Source organism: Gasterosteus aculeatus, chromosome 14 (assembly GCF_964276395.1).
Source record: "Gasterosteus aculeatus chromosome 14, fGasAcu3.hap1.1, whole genome shotgun sequence".
Lineage (NCBI taxonomy): Eukaryota > Metazoa > Chordata > Actinopteri > Perciformes > Gasterosteidae > Gasterosteus > Gasterosteus aculeatus.
In genome coordinates, this window is record NC_135702.1 from 14,507,925 (window position 1) to 14,530,624 (window position 22,700).

The following is a 22,700-nucleotide window of genomic DNA, read 5'->3' on the forward strand; positions in this document are numbered from 1 at the left end:
GAAAAGGGAGTATGTTTTGGGTGTCTCAACATTGGGCATTTGAGCAAAAATTGCGATAAGCGGAAAACCTGTGAAAAATGCAAACGGAGCCATCCAACAGCTTTACACATTCACGTCAAACAAGTGGACAAATCGATGAACAGCAGTGGCATCTATCCCAAGGAACCTAAACCAGCTGTAAACCATACGCTTGTGTCAGCTCAGACATTTGGGAGCCAGACCGGGGCCGGTGGTAGTGGAATGCTCTCCATCCTGCCAGTTCAGGTAAAAGCACAAAAGGGCAACAAGGTCATTCAGACTTATGCTTTTCTGGACAATGGCTCGACATCCACATTCTGCTCTGAAGTTCTTATGCGTAGACTTAATCTTACTGGAACAAAGTCAAAAATAGGTTTGTTAACGATGAGCCCAAAGACATCAGTGTCAACATACCTTGTGAATGGACTTGAAGTAGCTAGCCTTAATGGAACAAGGTACTACAGTCTTCCAAATGTTTACACACAGAAAAAGATGCCAGTTGACACAGCAAACATCATAAAACCAGAGGACATATCACAGTGGCCTTACCTTGATCACATTGAAATCCCTGAAATTGATGCTACCGTGGAGTTATTAATAGGTACTAATGCTTCAAAGTTGCTAGAACCATGGGAAATTGTGAATAGCCAAGGTGAGGGTCCTTTTGCTGTTAAAACCCTATTAGGGTGGGTGATCAATGGCTTAGGAAAGGATTCCAAAGACAATAGGAATGGCATTGGCTATCCTTCTGTTTCTGTAAACAGATTATCTGTAGAATCACTTCAGCTGTTATTGGAGAAGCAGTACCAAAGTGACTTCAATGAGAAAATCGCCGACGACAATGAAGAAATGTCAAGGCAAGAGGCAAGATTCATTAAAATAATGGATCAATCTGTAAAGTTAAAGGACGGACATTACAGTTTAAAGCTGCCATTTAAAGCCCAAGAGGTAACTTTGCCAAACAACCGTTGTATTGCTCAACAGCGCCTCATTGGACTAAGAAGGAAAATGGAAAGAAATGAGAAATTCCACCAAGAATACACAAGCTTTCTTGAAAATGTCATCAGTAGTGGCTATGCAGAAATGGTACCACAGGATGAATTGCGTTGTGGAGAAGATAACCTGTTCTATATACCTCATCATGGAGTATATCACCCACGGAAGGGCAAGTTGCGAGTTGTCTTCGACGGTGGAGCTAAGTTTAAAGGAACGTCTTTGAACGAACAACTTCTGCAGGGTCCGAACCTTACAAGTTCCTTAATAGGAGTGTTTCTACGATTCAGACAAGAACCAGTTGCTTTTATGTCTGATGTGAAGTCTATGTTCTATCAAGTTAGAGTGGCCGACGAAGACAAAGACTTTCTAAGGTTCCTGTGGTGGCCTAATGGAGATCTGCACAAGCAAGTTGAAGAATATAGAATGACTGTACATCTCTTTGGAGCAGTGTCGTCGCCTAGTTGTGCATGTTATGCTCTAAGGAAGACAGCAGAGGACAGTCGGAATGGGTTTTCGGAGGAGGTGATTGACACGGTATATAAAAATTTCTATGTGGACGATTGTCTGAAAAGCTCACCGTCGGTGCAGAAAGCAGTACAGATTGTCCAGGACCTGACTGAACTTTGCCAGAAAGGAGGGTTTCATCTTACACAGTGGATAAGTAGCAGTCGCAAAGTCCTTGAAACAATTCCTGAGAAAGAACATTCTAAAAGTGTGAGTGAACTAAATTTGGACATAGACCAACTTCCGGTGGAAAGGGCACTGGGGCTACATTGGTGTCTGGAAAATGACAAGTTTAACTTCCATGTGAACTGCAAAGAACGGATGCAAACACGGCGAGGGATTCTATCAGTCACTAGTGCAGTGTACGATCCCTTAGGGTACGTTGCGCCAGTCCTTCTTCCAGCCAAGCACATATTACAAGAGTTGTGCAAAAGGAACTATGGCTGGGATGAAGAAGTTCCACAAACCTTAAAACAGCAGTGGATAAAGTGGCTAACTGACCTGAAAGAGATCTCAGAGTTCCGAGTGAGTAGGTGCTTGAAACCACATGACTTTGGAACACCAGTCCACGCCCAGTTGCATCACTTTGCCGATGCCAGCGAAAGGGGATATGGCACGGTAACTTACCTAAGGTTACAGAACAAAGCAGGTCATATTCATATTTCCTTTCTTCTTGGAAAGTCCAGAGTAACACCTCTTAAACCCGTAACCATTCCTCGTTTGGAACTCACTGCTGCCGTTTTAGCTGTTCGAGTGGACAGGATGGTAAAATCAGAGTTACAGCTTTCTTTGTCAGAATCCTGTTTCTGGACTGATAGTACTACAGTCTTGAAGTACATCAGCAATGAAAACAAAAGGTTTCGAACATTTGTGGCCAACAGAGTAGCCATCATTAGGGAATCTTCAGAGCCAGCACAGTGGCGCTATGTTCACACAAAACAAAATCCTGCAGATGACGCATCTAGAGGACTGACAGTCCATAAGCTTTTGAACAGCAAAACATGGCTATCAGGTCCAGAATTCCTGTGGAGAGCAAGAGAAACATGGTTACAGTACGAAGTGGAGTCCACATTGGAGGAGGATGATCCAGAGGTCAAAGTGGAAATCTCCACAAACGCAATAACCATTCAAGAGGATAATGCAACCAGCCAACTCATCACCTATTTCTCTGACTGGCAAAGGTTGAAAGTTGCAGTTGCATGGTTGCTGTTGGTCAAAGGGACTCTATTGGAGTTGAGTCAAAGAAGGAAGCAACTTGTGAAAGATGGAATGGCTAATCTTGATGTTGACAGAAAAATGTTGGAAGCCAGAAGGTCGTTCAAACGAGAACGTGTATCAACGGAGGATCTATTAGCAGCAGAAAACGCTATCCTTCAGTTCTGTCAGAGGGAAAGATTTGACACTGAGATTTGTGCACTAAAGACAGGAAAACCTGTAAAAGGGTGTAGCCCTATCTACAAGCTGAATCCTGTCTTGGAGGAAGGACTGGTAAGAGTTGGTGGAAGATTGTCCAGGACTGCAATGCCCGAAGAGAGCAAACATCCAGTCATCCTGTGTAAAGATCAGCACATCTCCATGTTAATTCTTAAAAATATTCATGAACAGACAAGACACGGTGGGAGAAATTATATCCTTTCCAAATTGAGAGAGAAGTTCTGGGTCACTCATGCCAATGCAGCAGCAAGGAAAATCTTGTCAAATTGTCCTTTTTGCAGACGTCACCAAGGAAAATTGTGTGATCAAAAGATGTCGGATCTTCCCAAAGAGAGGATTACTCCAGACTTCCCTCCATTTACTAACGTGGGCGTGGACTATTTTGGGCCTATTGAGGTAAAACAAGGACGTTCTTATGTGAAACGTTATGGAGTTATCTTTACATGCATGGCCAGCAGGGCAATTCATTTAGAAGTGGCACACTCGTTAGACACAGACTCCTGCATCAGTGCTATTCGTCGATTCATATGCCGAAGAGGACCCGTGGCACACTTTCGCTCAGATAATGGCACAAATTTCACAGGTGCAGAAAAGGAACTAAAAAGAGCCATTGCAGATTTAAACCACAGATCAATTGAGAAGGCTTTAATTCATGACAATATCAAGTGGACGTTCAACCCACCTGCAGCTTCCCATCATGGCGGTGCTTGGGAAAGCATGATCAGACTGGTCAGGAAGGTCTTGGTATCTGTTTTACATCTACAGACTCTAACTGATGAAACGTTAGTCACAGTCTTATGCGAAGCCGAAGCAATCTTGAATGACCGACCAATTACGAGAGTTTCTGAGGATCCTAATGATTTAGAGCCACTAACACCTAATCATCTTCTTACTTTGAAAAGAATACCAGTTTTGCCTCCAGGTCTGTTTGATCAAAAGGACCAGTACGTAAGACGAAGATGGAAACGGGCTCAGTATCTTTCAGATTTGTTCTGGAAAAGGTGGACGAAAGAGTATCTTGCAACGCTACAGGAAAGACAAAAGTGGAACAAAACACAACGTAATCTTATGGAAGGAGATATTGTTTTGATTACAGATGCTACAGCACCACGAAATTCTTGGATGATTGGAAGGATTATTAAATCCTTTCCAGACAAATCAGGCATAGTTAGATCTGTGCAAATCCAAACCAAAACAAATGTAATTGAAAGACCAGTGACAAAACTAGGACTATTGGTAGAGCAGTCAATGTAAAAGTAAAACAAATGCACCAAAAGAGGGTTGATTTGCTTTTGTTTATTATTTTTGTTTGCAAACGTTGTTTTTGTTGTATGAATGTCTCCATACATGAATTGTTTGTAATTGTCATGTCTTGAAGTGCCATGAACAATTAGGGGCCGGTTGTGTTGGAGCCATTCTGAATACGGCAATGGGATGGCGCTGTTTTTGCCACCAGCCTATTTAACGCCAGGGCTAATTAGTGCAGGTGTGGCGCACAGCGAGGCAGATAACTTTTGACCGTGAGGCACGGCGGATTGGGAACCGAATTGTTTGTTATTTTTGTTATAAATAAATGGATTGACATATCCGATGTTAAGTTCAGAAGTTTTTGAAAGTAAGTTATTTTTATTTTAAGACACAAACAATTCGCCGGAAAACACGAGTACAAAACAACTTAAATGTGCGCCAACACTTAGTTTGAACAAAAAAGGTTGGAAAACTATTCACAAACCATGATACCATCATTAAAAGGATAAATGTGCTTTCCTGAGGTGCTAGATTTAGGAAAACACTGTTAACCAATGCATTCTTGTGTTCTGTGCGTTTTTAGCTTTCTCTCGGCCTGCAAACGCCTTAAGAGTCAAAAAAGCACCAAAACTTAGTTTGAACAAAAAAGGTTGGAAAACTATTCACAAACCATGATACCATCATAAAACAGATAAATGTACTTTCCCGAGGTGCTAGTTTTAGGAAAACACTGTTAACCAATGCATTCTTGTGTTCTGTGCATTTTTCAGCCTTCTCTCTGCCTGCAAACGCCTTAATAGTGAAGAAAGCATCAAAACTTAGTTTGAACAAAACAGGTTAGAAAACTATTCACAAACCATGATACCGTCATGAGAAGGATACATGTACTTTCCTGAGGTGCTAGTTTGAGGAAAACACTGTTAACCAATGCATTCTTGTGTTCTGTGCGTTTTTACCTTTCTCTCGGCCTGCAAACGCCTTACTAGTCATGAATGCACCAAAACTTAGTTTGAACAAAAAAGGTTGGAAAACTATTCACAAACCATGATACCATCATGAAAAGGATAAATGTACTTTCCTGAGGTGCTAGATTTAGGAAAACACTGTTAACCAATGCATTCTTGTGTTCTGTGCGTTTTCAGCTTTCTCTCGGCCTGCCAACGCCTTAATAGTCATGAATGCACCAAAACTTAGTTTGAACAAAAAAGGTTGGAAAACTATTCACAAACCATGATACCGTCATGAGAAGGATAAATGTACTTTCCTGAGGTGTTAGATTTAGGAAAACACTGTTAACCAATGCATTTTTGTGTTCTGTGCGTTTCTAAGCCTTCTCTCGGCCTGCTAACGCCTTAATAGTCATGAATGCACCAAAACTTAGTTTGAACAAAAAAGGTTGGAAAACTATTCACAAACCATGATACCATCATAAAACAGATAAATGTACTTTCCCGAGGTGCTAGTTTTAGGAAAACACTGTTAACCAATGCATTCTTGTGTTCTGTGCATTTTTCAGCCTTCTCTCTGCCTGCAAACGCCTTAATAGTGAAGAAAGCATCAAAACTTAGTTTGAACAAAACAGGTTAGAAAACTATTCACAAATAATGATACCATCATAAAAAAGATAAATGTACTTTCCCGAGGTGCTAGTTTTAGGAAAACACTGTTAACCAATGCATTCTTGTGTTCTGTGCGTTTTTAGCTTTCTCTCGGCCTGCAAACGCCTTAAGAGTCAAAAAAGCACCAAAACTTAGTTTGAACAAAAAAGGTTGGAAAACTATTCACAAACCATGATACCATCATAAAACAGATAAATGTACTTTCCCGAGGTGCTAGTTTTAGGAAAACACTGTTAACCAATGCATTCTTGTGTTCTGTGCGTTTTTACCTTTCTCTCGGCCTGCAAACGCCTTAATAGTCATGAATGCACCAAAACTTAGTTTGAACAAAAAAGGTTGGAAAACTATTCACAAACCATGATACCGTCATGAGAAGGATAAATGTACTTTCCTGAGGTGCTAGTTTTAGGAAAACACTGTTAACCAATGCATTCTTGTGTTCTGTGCGTTTTCAGCTTTCTCTCGGCCTGCAAACGCCTTAATAGTCATGAATGCACCAAAACTTAGTTTGAACAAAAAAGGTTGGAAAACTATTCACAAACCATGATACCGTCATGAGAAGGATACATGTACTTTCCTGAGGTGCTAGTTTGAGGAAAACACTGTTAACCAATGCATTCTTGTGTTCTGTGCGTTTTTACCTTTCTCTCGGCCTGCAAACGCCTTACTAGTCATGAATGCACCAAAACTTAGTTTGAACAAAAAAGGTTGGAAAACTATTCACAAACCATGATACCATCATGAAAAGGATAAATGTACTTTCCTGAGGTGCTAGATTTAGGAAAACACTGTTAACCAATGCATTCTTGTGTTCTGTGCGTTTTCAGCTTTCTCTCGGCCTGCCAACGCCTTAATAGTCATGAATGCACCAAAACTTAGTTTGAACAAAAAAGGTTGGAAAACTATTCACAAACCATGATACCGTCATGAGAAGGATAAATGTACTTTCCTGAGGTGTTAGATTTAGGAAAACACTGTTAACCAATGCATTTTTGTGTTCTGTGCGTTTCTAAGCCTTCTCTCGGCCTGCTAACGCCTTAATAGTCATGAATGCACCAAAACTTAGTTTGAACAAAAAAGGTTGGAAAACTATTCACAAACCATGATACCATCATAAAACAGATAAATGTACTTTCCCGAGGTGCTAGTTTTAGGAAAACACTGTTAACCAATGCATTCTTGTGTTCTGTGCATTTTTCAGCCTTCTCTCTGCCTGCAAACGCCTTAATAGTGAAGAAAGCATCAAAACTTAGTTTGAACAAAACAGGTTAGAAAACTATTCACAAATAATGATACCATCATAAAAAAGATAAATGTACTTTCCCGAGGTGCTAGTTTTAGGAAAACACTGTTAACCAATGCATTCTTGTGTTCTGTGCGTTTTCAGCTTTCTCTCGGCCTGCCAACGCCTTAATAGTCATGAATGCACCAAAATTTAGTTTGAACAAAAAAGGTTGGAAAACTATTCACAAACCATGATACCGTCATGAGAAGGATAAATGTACTTTCCTGAGGTGCTAGTTTTAGGAAAACACTGTTAACCAATGCATTCTTGTGTTCTGTGCGTTTTCAGCTTTCTCTCGGCCTACAAACGCCTTAATAGTCATGAATGCACCAAAACTTAGTTTGAACAAAAAAGGTTGGAAAACTATTCACAAACCATGATACCATCATAAAACAGATAAATGTACTTTCCCGAGGTGCTAGTTTTAGGAAAACACTGTTAACCAATGCATTCTTGTGTTCTTTGCGTTTTCAGCTTTCTCTCGGCCTGCCAACGCCTTAATAGTCATGAATGCACCAAAACTTAGTTTGAACAAAAAAGGTTGGAAAACTATTCACAAACCATGATACCATCATGAAACAGATAAATGTACTTTCCTGAGGTGCTAGATTTAGGAAAACACTGTTAACCAATGCATTTTTGTGTTCTGTGCGTTTCTAAGCCTTCTCTCTGCCTGCAAACGCCTTAAGAGTCAAAAAAGCACCAAATCTTAGTTTGAACAAAAAAGGTTGGAAAACTATTCACAAACCATGATACCGTCATAAAACAGATAAATGTACTTTCCCGAGTTGCTAGTTTTAGGAAAACACTGTTTACCACTGCATTCTTGTGTTCTGTGCGTTTTTAGCGTTCTCTCGGCCTGCAAACGCCTTAATAGTCATGAATGCACCAAAACTTAGTTTGAACAAAAAAGGTTGGAAAACTATTCACAAACCATGATACCATCATAAAACAGATGAATGTACTTTCCCGAGGTGCTAGTTTTAGGAAAACACTGTTAACCAATGCATTCTTGTGTTCTGTGCGTTTTCAGCTTTCTCTCGGCCTGCAAACGCCTTAATAGTCATGAATGCACCAAAACTTAGTCTGAACAAAAAAGGTTGGAAAACTATTCACAAACCATGATACCATCATGAAAAGGATAAATGTACTTTCCTGAGGTGCTAGTTTGAGGAGAACACTGTTAACCAATGCATTCTTGTGTTCTGTGCGTTTTCAGCTTTCTCTCGGCCTGCAAACGCCTTAATAGTCATGAATGCACCAAAACTTAGTTTGAACAAAAAAGGTTGAAAAAATATTCACAAACCATGATACCATCATGAAAAGGATAAATGTGCTTTCCTGAGGTGCTAGATTTAGGAAAACACTGTTAACCAATGCATTCTTGTGTTCTGTGCGTTTTTAGCTTTCTCTCGGCCTGCAAACGCCTTAAGAGTCAAAAAAGCACCAAATCTTAGTTTGAACAAAAAAGGTTGGAAAACTATTCACAAACCATAATACCATCATGAAAAGGATAAAAGTACTTTCCTGAGGTGCTAGTTTGAGGAGAACACTGTTAACCAATGCATTCTTGTGTTCTGTGCGTTTTTAGCTTTCTCTCGGCCTGCAAACAACTTAAGAGTCAAAAAAGCACCAAATCTTAGTTTGAACAAAAAAGGTTGGAAAACTATTCACAAACCATGATACCATCATGAAAAGGATAAATGTACTTTCCTGAGTTGCTAGTTTGAGGAGAACACTGTTAACCAATGCATTCTTGTGTTCTGTGCGTTTTCAGCTTTCTCTCGGCCTGCAAACGCCTTAATAGTCATGAATGCACCAAATCTTAGTTTGAACAAAAAAGGTTGGAAAACTATTCACAAACCATGATACCATCATGAAAAGGATAAATGTTCTTTCCTGAGGTGCTAGATTTAGGAAAACACTGTTAACCACTGCATTCTTGTGTTCTGTGCGTTTTTAGCGTTCTCTCGGCCTGCAAACGCCTTAATAGTCATGAATGCACCAAAACTTAGTTTGAACAAAAAAGGTTGGAAAACTATTCACAAACCATGATACCATCATGAAAAGGATAAATGTACTTTCCTGAGGTGCTAGTTTGAGGAGAACACTGTTAACCAATGCATTCTTGTGTTCTGTGCGTTTTTAGCTTTCTCTCGGCCTGCAAACGCCTTAATAGTCAAAAAAGCACCAAATCTTAGTTTGAACAAAAAAGGTTGGAAAACTATTCACAAACCATGATACCATCATGAAAAGGATAAATGTGCTTTCCTGAGGTGCTAGATTTAGGAAAACACTGTTAACCAATGCATTCTTGTGTTCTGTGCGTTTTTAGCTTTCTCTCGGCCTGCAAACGCCGTAAGAGTCAAAAAAGCACCAAATCTTAGTTTGAACAAAAAAGGTTGGAAAACTATTCACAAACCATGATACCATCATGAAAAGGATAAATGTGCTTTCCTGAAGTGCTATATTTAGGAAAACACTGTTAACCACTGCATTCTTGTGTTCTGTGCGTTTGTAGCTTTCTCTCGGCCTGCAAACGCCTTAAGAGTCAAAAAAGCACCAAATCTTAGTTTGAACAAAAAAGGTTGGAATACTATTCACAAACCATGATACCATCATGAAACAGATAAATGTACTTTACCAAGGTGCTAGTTTTAGGAAAACACTGTTAACCAATGCATTCTTGTGTTCTGTGCGTTTTCAGCTTTCTCTCGGCCTGCAAACGCCTTAATAGTCATGAATGCACCAAAACTTAGTTTGAACAAAAAAGGTTGGAAAACTATTCACAAACCATGATACCATCATGAAAAGGATAAATGTGCTTTCCTGAGGTGCTAGATTTAGGAAAACACTGTTAACCACTGCATTCTTGTGTTCTGTGCGTTTTTAGCGTTCTCTCGGCCTGCAAACGCCTTAATAGTCATGAATGCACCAAAACTTAGTTTGAACAAAAAAGGTTGGAAAACTATTCACAAACCATGATACCATCATAAAACAGATAAATGTACTTTCCCGAGGTGCTAGTTTTAGGAAAACACTGTTAACCAATGCATTCTTGTGTTCTGTGCGTTTTCAGCTTTCTCTCGGCCTGCAAACGCCTTAATAGTCATGAATGCACCAAAACTTAGTTTGAACAAAAAAGGTTGGAAAACTATTCACAAACCATGATACCATCATGAAAAGGATAAATGTGCTTTCCTGAGGTGCTAGATTTAGGAAAACACTGTTAACCAATGCATTCTTGTGTTCTGTGCGTTTTTAGCTTTCTCTCGGCCTGCAAACGCCTTAAGAGTCAAAAAAGCACCAAAACTTAGTTTGAACAAAAAAGGTTGGAAAACTATTCACAAACCATGATACCATCATAAAACAGATAAATGTACTTTCCCGAGGTGCTAGTTTTAGGAAAACACTGTTAACCAATGCATTCTTGTGTTCTTTGCGTTTTCAGCTTTCTCTCGGCCTGCAAACGCCTTAATAGTCATGAATGCACCAAAACTTAGTTTGAACAAAAAAGGTTGGAAAACTATTCACAAACCATGATACTGTCATGAGAAGGATAAATGTACTTTCCTGAGGTGCTAGATTTAGGAAAACACTGTTAACCAATGCATTTTTGTGTTCTGTGCGTTTCTAAGCCTTCTCTCTGCCTGCAAACGCCTTAAGAGTCAAAAAAGCACCAAATCTTAGTTTGAACAAAAAAGGTTGGAAAACTATTCACAAACCATGATACCGTCATAAAACAGATAAATGTACTTTCCCGAGTTGCTAGTTTTAGGAAAACACTGTTTACCAATGCATTCTTGTGTTCTGTGCGTTTTTAGCTTTCTTTCGGCCTGCAAACGCCTTAATAGTCATGAATTCACCAAAACTTAGTTTGAACAAAAAAGGTTGGAAAACTATTCACAAACCATGATACCATCATGAAACAGATAAATGTACTTTCCTGAGGTGCTAGATTTAGGAAAACACTGTTAACCAATGCATTTTTGTGTTCTGTGCGTTTCTAAGCCTTCTCTCTGCCTGCAAACACCTTAAGAGTCAAAAAAGCACCAAATCTTAGTTTGAACAAAAAAGGTTGGAAAACTATTCACAAACCATGATACCGTCATAAAACAGATAAATGTACTTTCCCGAGTTGCTAGTTTTAGGAAAACACTGTTTACCACTGCATTCTTGTGTTCTGTGCGTTTTTAGCGTTCTCTCGGCCTGCAAACGCCTTAATAGTCATGAATGCACCAAAACTTAGTTTGAACAAAAAAGGTTGGAAAACTATTCACAAACCATGATACCATCATGAAAAGGATAAATGTACTTTCCTGAGGTGCTAGTTTGAGGAGAACACTGTTAACCAATGCATTCTTGTGTTCTGTGCGTTTTCAGCTTTCTCTCGGCCTGCAAACGCCTTAATAGTCATGAATGCACCAAAACTTAGTTTGAACAAAAAAGGTTGGAAAACTATTCACAAACCATGATACCATCATGAAAAGGATAAATGTGCTTTCCTGAGGTGCTAGATTTAGGAAAACACTGTTAACCAATGCATTCTTGTGTTCTGTGCGTTTTTAGCTTTCTCTCGGCCTGCAAACGCCTTAAGAGTCAAAAAAGCACCAAATCTTAGTTTGAACAAAAAAGGTTGGAAAACTATTCACAAACCATGATACCATCATGAAAAGGATACATGTACTTTCCTGAGTTGCTAGTTTGAGGAGAACACTGTTAACCAATGCATTCTTGTGTTCTGTGCGTTTTCAGCTTTGTCTCGGCCTGCAAACGCCTTAATAGTCATGAATGCACCAAATCTTAGTTTGAACAAAAAAGGTTGGAAAACTATTCACAAACCATGATACCATCATGAAAAGGATAAATGTGCTTTCCTGAGGTGCTAGATTTAGGAAAACACTGTTAACCACTGCATTCTTGTGTTCTGTGCGTTTTTAGCGTTCTCTCGGCCTGCAAACGCCTTAATAGTCATGAATGCACCAAAACTTAGTTTGAACAAAAAAGGTTGGAAAACTATTCACAAACCATGATACCATCATGAAAAGGATAAATGTACTTTCCTGAGGTGCTAGTTTGAGGAGAACACTGTTAACCAATGCATTCTTGTGTTCTGTGCGTTTTTAGCTTTCTCTCGGCCTGCAAACGCCTTAATAGTCATGAATGCACCAAAACTTAGTTTGAACAAAAAAGGTTGGAAAACTATTCACAAATCATGATACCATCATAAAAAAGATAAATGTACTTTCCTGAGGTGCTAGTTTTAGGAAAACACTGTTAACCAATGCATTCTTGTGTTCTGTGCGTTTTTAGCTTTCTCTCGGCCTGCAAACGCCTTAATAGTCAAAAAAGCACCAAATCTTAGTTTGAACAAAAAAGGTTGGAAAACTATTCACAAACCATGATACCATCATGAAAAGGATAAATGTGCTTTCCTGAGGTGCTAGATTTAGGAAAACACTGTTGACCAATGCATTCTTGTGTTCTGTGCGTTTTTAGCTTTCTCTCGGACTGCAAACGCCGTAAGAGTCAAAAAAGCACCAAATCTTAGTTTGAACAAAAAAGGTTGGAAAACTATTCACAAACCATGATACCATCATGAAAAGGATAAATGTGCTTTCCTGGAGTGCTATATTTAGGAAAACACTGTTAACCACTGCATTCTTGTGTTCTGTGCGTTTGTAGCTTTCTCTCGGCCTGCAAACGCCTTAATAGTCATGAATGCACCAAATCTTAGTTTGAACAAAAAAGGTTGGAAAACTATTCACAAACCATGATACCATCATGAAAAGGATAAATGTGCTTTCCCGAGGTGCTAGATTTAGCAAAACACTGTTAACCAATGCATTCTTGTGTTCTGTGCGTTTTCAGCTTTCTCTCGGCCTGCAAACGCCTTAATAGTCATGAATGCACCAAAACTTAGTTTGAACAAAAAAGGTTGGAAAACTATTCACAAACCATGATACCATCATGAAAAGGATAAATGTACTTCCCTGAGTTGCTAGTTTGAGGAGAACACTGTTAACCAATGCATTCTTGTGTTCTGTGCGTTTTCAGCTTTCACTCGGCCTGCAAACGCCTTAATAGTCATGAATGCACCAAATCTTAGTTTGAACAAAAAAGGTTGGAAAACTATTCACAAACCATGATACCATCATGAAAAGGATAAATGTGCTTTCCTGAGGTGCTAGATTTAGGAAAACACTGTTAACCACTGCATTCTTGTGTTCTGTGCGTTTTTAGCGTTCTTTCGGCCTGCAAACGCCTTAATAGTCATGAATGCACCAAATCTTAGTTTGAACAAAAAAGGTTGGAAAACTATTCACAAACCATGATACCATCATGAAACAGATAAATGTACTTTCCTGAGGTGCTAGTTTTAGGAAAACACTGTTAACCAATGCATTCTTGTGTTCTGTGCGTTTTCAGCTTTCTCTCGGCCTGCAAATGCCGTAATAGTCATGAATGCACCAAATCTTAGTTTGAACAAAAAAGGTTGGAAAACTATTCACAAACCATGATACCATCATAAAACAGATAAATGTACTTTCCCGAGGTGCTAGTTTTAGGAAAACACTGTTAACCAATGCATTCTTGTGTTCTGTGCGTTTTCAGCTTTCTCTCGGCCTGCAAACGCCTTAAGAGTCAAAAAAGCACCAAATCTTAGTTTGAACAAAAAAGGTTGGAAAACTATTCACAAACCATGATACCATCATAAAACAGATAAATGTACTTTCCCGAGGTGCTAGTTTTAGGAAAACACTGTTAACCAATGCATTCTTGTGTTCTGTGCGTTTTCAGCTTTCTCTCGGCCTGCAAACGCCGTAAGAGTCAAAAAAGCACCAAATCTTAGTTTGAACAAAAAAGGTTGGAAAACTATTCACAAACCATGATACCATCATGAAACAGATAAATGTACTTTCCCGAGGTGCTAGTTTTAGGAAAACACTGTTAACCAATGCATTCTTGTGTTCTGTGCGTTTTCAGCTTTCTCTCGGCCTGCAAACGCTTTAATAGTCATGAATGCACCAAAACTTAGTTTGAACAAAAAAGGTTGGAAAACTATTCACAAACCATGATACAATCACGAAAAGGATAAATGTGCTTTCCTGAGGTGCTAGTTTGAGGAGAACACTGTTAACCAATGCATTCTTGTGTTCTGTGCGTTTTTAGCTTTCTCTCGGCCTGCAAACACCTTAAGAGTCAAAAAAGCACCAAATCTTAGTTTGAACAAAAAAGGTTGGAAAACTATTCACAAATCATGATACCATCAAAAAACAGATAGATGTACTTTCCTGAGGTGCTATATTTAGGAAAACACTGTTAACCAATGCATTCTTGTGTTCTGTGCGTTTTTAGCTTTCTCTCGGCCTGCAAACGCCGTAAGAGTCAAAAAAGCACCAAATCTTAGTTTGAACAAAAAAGGTTGGAAAACTATTCACAAACCATGATACTGTCATGAAAAGGATAAATGTGCTTTCCTGAGGTGCTAGATTTAGGAAAACACTGTTAACCAATGCATTCTTGTGTTCTGTGCGTTTTTAGCTTTCTCTCGGCCTGCAAACGCCTTAAGAGTCAAAAAAGCACCAAATCTTAGTTTGAACAAAAAAGGTTGGAAAACTATTCACAAACCATGATACCATCATGAAAAGGATAAATATGCTTTCCTGAGGTGCTAGATTTAGGAAAACACTGTTAACCACTGCATTCTTGTGTTCTGTGCGTTTTTAGCGTTCTCTCGGCCTGCAAACGCCTTAATAGTCATGAATGCACCAAATCTTAGTTTGAACAAAAAAGGTTGGAAAACTATTCACAAACCATGATACAATCATGAAAAGGATAAATGTACTTTCCCGAAGTGCTAGTTTTAGGAAAACACTGTTAACCAATGCATTCTTGTGTTCTGTGCGTTTTTAGCTTTCTCTCGGCCTGCAAACGCCTTAAGAGTCAAAAAAGCACCAAATCTTAGTTTGAACAAAAAAGGTTGGAAATCTATTCACAAACCATGATACCATCATGAAAAGGATAAATGTGCTTTCCTGAGGTGCTAGATTTAGGAAAACACTGTTAACCACTGCATTCTTGTGTTCTGTGCGTTTTTAGCTTTCTCTCGGCCTGCAAACGCCTTAATAGTCATGAATGCACCAAAACTTAGTTTGAACAAAAAAGGTTGTAAAACTATTCACGAACCATGATACCATCATGAAAAGGATAAATGTACTTTCCTGAGTTGCTAGTTTTAGGAAAACACTGTTAACCAATGCATTCTTGTGTTCTGTGCGTTTTCAGCTTTCTCTCGGCCTGCAAACGCCTTAATAGTCATGAATGCACCAAATCTTGGTTTGAACAAAAAAGGTTGGAAAACTATTCACAAACCATGATACCATCATGAAAAGGATAAATGTGCTTTCCTGAGGTGCTAGATTTAGGAAAACACTGTTAACCACTGCATTCTTGTGTTCTGTGCGTTTTTAGCGTTCTCTCGGCCTGCAAACGCCTTAATAGTCATGAATGCACCAAAACTTAGTTTGAACAAAAAAGGTTGGAAAACTATTCACAAACCATGATACAATCACGAAAAGGATAAATGTACTTTCCCGAAGTGCTAGTTTGAGGAAAACACTGTTAACCACTGCATTCTTGTGTTCTGTGCGTTTTTAGCTTTCTCTCGGCCTGCAAACACCTTAAGAGTCAAAAAAGCACCAAAACTTAGTTTGAACGAAAAAGGTTGGAAAACTATTCACAAACCATGATACCATCATGAAAAGGATAAATGTGCTTTCCTGAGGTGCTAGATTTAGGAAAACACTGTTAACCAATGCATTCTTGTGTTCTGTGCGTTTTCAGCTTTCTCTCGGCCTGCAAACGCCTTAAGAGTCAAAAAAGCACCAAATCTTAGTTTGAACAAAAAAGGTTGGAAAACTATTCACAAACCATGATACAATCAGGAAAAGGATAAATGTACTTTCCCGAAGTGCTAGTTTTAGGAAAACACTGTTAACCATTGCATTCTTGTGTTCTGTGCGTTTTCAGCTTTCTCTCGGCCTGCAAACGCCTTAATAGTCATGAATGCACCAAATCTTGGTTTGAACAAAAAAGGTTGGAAAACTATTCACAAACCATGATACCATCATGAAAAGGATAAATGTGCTTTCCTGAGGTGCTAGATTTAGGAAAACACTGTTAACCACTGCATTCTTGTGTTCTGTGCGTTTTTAGCGTTCTCTCGGCCTGCAAACGCCTTAATAGTCATGAATGCACCAAAACTTAGTTTGAACAAAAAAGGTTGGAAAACTATTCACAAACCATGATACCATCATGAAAAGGATAAATGTGCTTTCCTGAGGTGCTAGATTTAGGAAAACACTGTTAACCACTGCATTCTTGTGTTCTGTGCGTTTTTAGCGTTCTCTCGGCCTGCAAACGCCTTAATAGTCATGAATGCACCAAAACTTAGTTTGAACAAAAAAGGTTGGAAAACTATTCACAAACCATGATACCATCATGAAAAGGATGAATGTGCTTTCCTGAGGTGCTAGATTTAGGAAAACACTGTTAACCACTGCATTCTTGTGTTCTGTGCGTTTTTAGCGTTCTCTCGGCCTGCAAACGCCTTAAGAGTCAAAAAAGCACCAAATCTTAGTTTGAACAAAAAAGGTTGGAAAACTATTCACAAACCATGATACCATCATAAAACAGATAAATGTACTTTCCCGAGGTGCTAGTTTTAGGAAAACACTGTTAACCAATGCATTCTTGTGTTCTGTGCGTTTTCGGCTTTCTCTCGGCCTGCAAACGCCTTAATAGTCATGAATGCACCAAAACTTAGTTTGAACAAAAAAGGTTGGAAAACTATTCACAAACCATGATACCATCATGAAAAGGATAAATGTCCTTTCCTGAGTTGCTAGTTTGAGGAGAACACTGTTAACCAATGCATTCTTGTGTTCTGTGCGTTTTCAGCTTTCTCTCGGCCTGCAAACGCCTTAATAGTCATGAATGCACCAAATCTTAGTTTGAACAAAAAAGGTTGGAAAACTATTCACAAACCATGATACCATCATGAAAAGGATAAATGTGCTTTCCTGAGGTGCTAGATTTAGGAAAACACTGTTAACCACTGCATTCTTGTGTTCTGTGCGTTTTTAGCGTTCTCTCGGCCTGCAAACGCCTTAATAGTCATGAATGCACCAAATCTTGGTTTGAACAAAAAAGGTTGGAAAACTATTCACAAACCATCATACCATCATAAAACAGATAAATGTACTTTCCCGAGGTGCTAGTTTTAGGAAAACACTGTTAACCAATGCATTCTTGTGTTATGTGCGTTTTCAGCTTTCTCTCGGCCTGCAAACGCCTTAATAGTCATGAATGCACCAAAACTTAGTTTGAACAAAAAAGGTTGGAAAACTATTCACAAACCATGATACCATCATGAAAAGGATAAATGTCCTTTCCTGAGTTGCTAGTTTGAGGAGAACACTGTTAACCAATGCATTCTTGTGTTCTGTGCGTTTTCAGCTTTCTCTCGGCCTGCAAACGCCTTAATAGTCATGAATGCACCAAATCTTAGTTTGAACAAAAAAGGTTGGAAAACTATTCACAAACCATGATACCATCATGAAAAGGATAAATGTGCTTTCCTGAGGTGCTAGATTTAGGAAAACACTGTTAACCACTGCATTCTTGTGTTCTGTGCGTTTTTAGCGTTCTCTCGGCCTGCAAACGCCTTAATAGTCATGAATGCACCAAAACTTAGTTTGAACAAAAAAGGTTGGAAAACTATTTACAAACCATGATACCATCATGAAAAGGATAAATGTGCTTTCCTGAGGTGCTAGATTTAGGAAAACACTGTTAACCACTGCATTCTTGTGTTCTGTGCGTTTTTAGCGTTCTCTCGGCCTGCAAACGCCTTAATAGTCATGAATGCACCAAAACTTAGTTTGAACAAAAAAGGTTGGAAAACTATTCACAAACCATGATACCATCATGAAAAGGATGAATGTGCTTTCCTGAGGTGCTAGATTTAGGAAAACACTGTTAACCACTGCATTCTTGTGTTCTGTGCGTTTTTAGCGTTCTCTCGGCCTGCAAACGCCTTAAGAGTCAAAAAAGCACCAAATCTTAGTTTGAACAAAAAAGGTTGGAAAACTATTCACAAACCATGATACCATCATAAAACAGATAAATGTACTTTCCCGAGGTGCTAGTTTTAGGAAAACACTGTTAACCAATGCATTCTTGTGTTCTGTGCGTTTTCGGCTTTCTCTCGGCCTGCAAACGCCTTAATAGTCATGAATGCACCAAAACTTAGTTTGAACAAAAAAGGTTGGAAAACTATTCACAAACCATGATACCATCATGAAAAGGATAAATGTCCTTTCCTGAGTTGCTAGTTTGAGGAGAACACTGTTAACCAATGCATTCTTGTGTTCTGTGCGTTTTCAGCTTTCTCTCGGCCTGCAAACGCCTTAATAGTCATGAATGCACCAAATCTTAGTTTGAACAAAAAAGGTTGGAAAACTATTCACAAACCATGATACCATCATGAAAAGGATAAATGTGCTTTCCTGAGGTGCTAGATTTAGGAAAACACTGTTAACCACTGCATTCTTGTGTTCTGTGCGTTTTTAGCGTTCTCTCGGCCTGCAAACGCCTTAATAGTCATGAATGCACCAAATCTTGGTTTGAACAAAAAAGGTTGGAAAACTATTCACAAACCATCATACCATCATAAAACAGATAAATGTACTTTCCCGAGGTGCTAGTTTTAGGAAAACACTGTTAACCAATGCATTCTTGTGTTATGTGCGTTTTCAGCTTTCTCTCGGCCTGCAAACGCCTTAATAGTCATGAATGCACCAAAACTTAGTTTGAACAAAAAAGGTTGGAAAACTATTCACAAACCATGATACCATCATGAAAAGGATAAATGTCCTTTCCTGAGTTGCTAGTTTGAGGAGAACACTGTTAACCAATGCATTCTTGTGTTCTGTGCGTTTTCAGCTTTCTCTCGGCCTGCAAACGCCTTAATAGTCATGAATGCACCAAATCTTAGTTTGAACAAAAAAGGTTGGAAAACTATTCACAAACCATGATACCATCATGAAAAGGATAAATGTGCTTTCCTGAGGTGCTAGATTTAGGAAAACACTGTTAACCACTGCATTCTTGTGTTCTGTGCGTTTTTAGCGTTCTCTCGGCCTGCAAACGCCTTAATAGTCATGAATGCACCAAAACTTAGTTTGAACAAAAAAGGTTGGAAAACTATTCACAAACCATGATACCATCATAAAACAGATAAATGTACTTTCCCGAGGTGCTAGTTTTAGGAAAACACTGTTAACCAATGCATTCTTGTGTTCTGTGCGTTTTCAGCTTTCTCTCGGCCTGCAAACGCCTTAAGAGTCAAAAAAGCACCAAATCTTAGTTTGAACAAAAAAGGTTGGAAAACTATTCACAAACCATGATACCATCATGAAAAGGATAAATGTACTTTCCTGAGGTGCTAGTTTGAGGAGAACACTGTTAACCAATGCATTCTTGTGTTCTGTGCGTTTTCAGCTTTCTCTCGGCCTGCAAACGCCTTAATAGTCATGAATGCACCAAATCTTAGTTTGAACAAAAAAGGTTGGAAAACTATTCACAAACCATGATACCATCATGAAAAGGATAAATGTGCTTTCCTGAGGTGCTAGATTTAGGAAAACACTGTTAACCAATGCATTCTTGTGTTCTGTGCGTTTTTAGCTTTCTCTCGGCCTGCAAACGCCTTAAGAGTCAAAAAAGCACCAGATCTTAGTTTGAACAAAAAAGGTTGGAAAACTATTCACAAACCATGATACCATCATGAAAAGGATAAATGTACTTTCCTGAGTTGCTAGTTTGAGGAGAACACTGTTAACCAATGCATTCTTGTGTTCTGTGCTTTTTCAGCTTTCTCTCGGCCTGCAAACGCCTTAATAGTCATGAATGCACCAAATCTTGGTTTGAACAAAAAAGGTTGGAAAGCTATTCACAAACCATGATACAATCACGAAAAGGATAAATTTACTTTCCCGAGGTGCTAGTTTGAGGAGAACACTGTTAACCAATGCATTCTTGTGTTCTGTGCGTTTTTAGCGTTCTCTCGGCCTGCAAACGCCTTAATAGTCATGAATGCACCAAAACTTAGTTTGAACAAAAAAGGTTGGAAAACTATTCACAAACCATGATACCATCATGAAAAGGATAAATGTGCTTTCCTGAGGTGCTAGATTTAGGAAAACACTGTTAACCAGTGCATTCTTGTGTTCTGTGCGTTTTTAGCGTTCTCTCGGCCTGCAAACGCCTTAAGAGTCAAAAAAGCACCAAATCTTAGTTTGAACAACAAAGGTTGGAAAACTATTCACAAACCATGATACCATCATGAAAAGGATAAATGTACTTTCCTGAGGTGCTAGTTTGAGGAGAACACTGTTAACCAATGCATTCTTGTGTTCTGTGCGTTTTCAGCTTTCTCTCGGCCTGCAAACGCCTTAATAGTCATGAATGCACCAAAACTTAGTTTGAACAAAAAAGGTTGGAAAACTATTCACAAACCATGATACCATCATGAAAAGGATAAATGTGCTTTCCTGAGGTGCTAGATTTAGGAAAACACTGTTAACCAATGCATTCTTGTGTTCTGTGCGTTTTTAGCTTTCTCTCGGCCTGCAAACGCCTTAAGAGTCAAAAAAGCACCAAATCTTAGTTTGAACAAAAAAGGTTGGAAAACTATTCACAAACCATGATACCATCATGAAAAGGATAAATGTACTTCCCTGAGTTGCTAGTTTGAGGAGAACACTGTTAACCAATGCATTCTTGTGTTCTGTGCGTTTTCAGCTTTCACTCGGCCTGCAAACGCCTTAATAGTCATGAATGCACCAAATCTTAGTTTGAACAAAAAAGGTTGGAAAACTATTCACAAACCATGATACCATCATGAAAAGGATAAATGTGCTTTCCTGAGGTGCTAGATTTAGGAAAACACTGTTAACCACTGCATTCTTGTGTTCTGTGCGTTTTTAGCGTTCTTTCGGCCTGCAAACGCCTTAATAGTCATGAATGCACCAAATCTTAGTTTGAACAAAAAAGGTTGGAAAACTATTCACAAACCATGATACCATCATGAAACAGATAAATGTACTTTCCTGAGGTGCTAGTTTTAGGAAAACACTGTTAACCAATGCATTCTTGTGTTCTGTGCGTTTTCAGCTTTCTCTCGGCCTGCAAATGCCGTAATAGTCATGAATGCACCAAATCTTAGTTTGAACAAAAAAGGTTGGAAAACTATTCACAAACCATGATACCATCATAAAACAGATAAATGTACTTTCCCGAGGTGCTAGTTTTAGGAAAACACTGTTAACCAATGCATTCTTGTGTTCTGTGCGTTTTCAGCTTTCTCTCGGCCTGCAAACGCCTTAAGAGTCATGAATGCACCAAAATTTAGTTTGAACAAAAAAGCTTGGAAAACTATTCACAAACCATGATACCATCATAAAACAGATAAATGTACTTTCCCGAGGTGCTAGTTTTAGGAAAACACTGTTAACCAATGCATTCTTGTGTTCTGTGCGTTTTCAGCTTTCTCTCGGCCTGCAAACGCCGTAAGAGTCAAAAAAGCACCAAATCTTAGTTTGAACAAAAAAGGTTGGAAAACTATTCACAAACCATGATACCATCATGAAACAGATAAATGTACTTTCCCGAGGTGCTAGTTTTAGGAAAACACTGTTAACCAATGCATTCTTGTGTTCTGTGCGTTTTCAGCTTTCTCTCGGCCTGCAAACGCTTTAATAGTCATGAATGCACCAAAACTTAGTTTGAACAAAAAAGGTTGGAAAACTATTCACAAACCATGATACAATCACGAAAAGGATAAATGTGCTTTCCTGAGGTGCTAGTTTGAGGAGAACACTGTTAACCAATGCATTCTTGTGTTCTGTGCGTTTTTAGCTTTCTCTCGGCCTGCAAACACCTTAAGAGTCAAAAAAGCACCAAATCTTAGTTTGAACAAAAAAGGTTGGAAAACTATTCACAAATCATGATACCATCAAAAAACAGATAGATGTACTTTCCTGAGGTGCTATATTTAGGAAAACACTGTTAACCAATGCATTCTTGTGTTCTGTGCGTTTTTAGCTTTCTCTCGGCCTGCAAACGCCGTAAGAGTCAAAAAAGCACCAAATCTTAGTTTGAACAAAAAAGGTTGGAAAACTATTCACAAACCATGATACTGTCATGAAAAGGATAAATGTGCTTTCCTGAGGTGCTAGATTTAGGAAAACACTGTTAACCAATGCATTCTTGTGTTCTGTGCGTTTTTAGCTTTCTCTCGGCCTGCAAACGCCTTAAGAGTCAAAAAAGCACCAAATCTTAGTTTGAACAAAAAAGGTTGGAAAACTATTCACAAACCATGATACCATCATGAAAAGGATAAATATGCTTTCCTGAGGTGCTAGATTTAGGAAAACACTGTTAACCACTGCATTCTTGTGTTCTGTGCGTTTTTAGCGTTCTCTCGGCCTGCAAACGCCTTAATAGTCATGAATGCACCAAATCTTAGT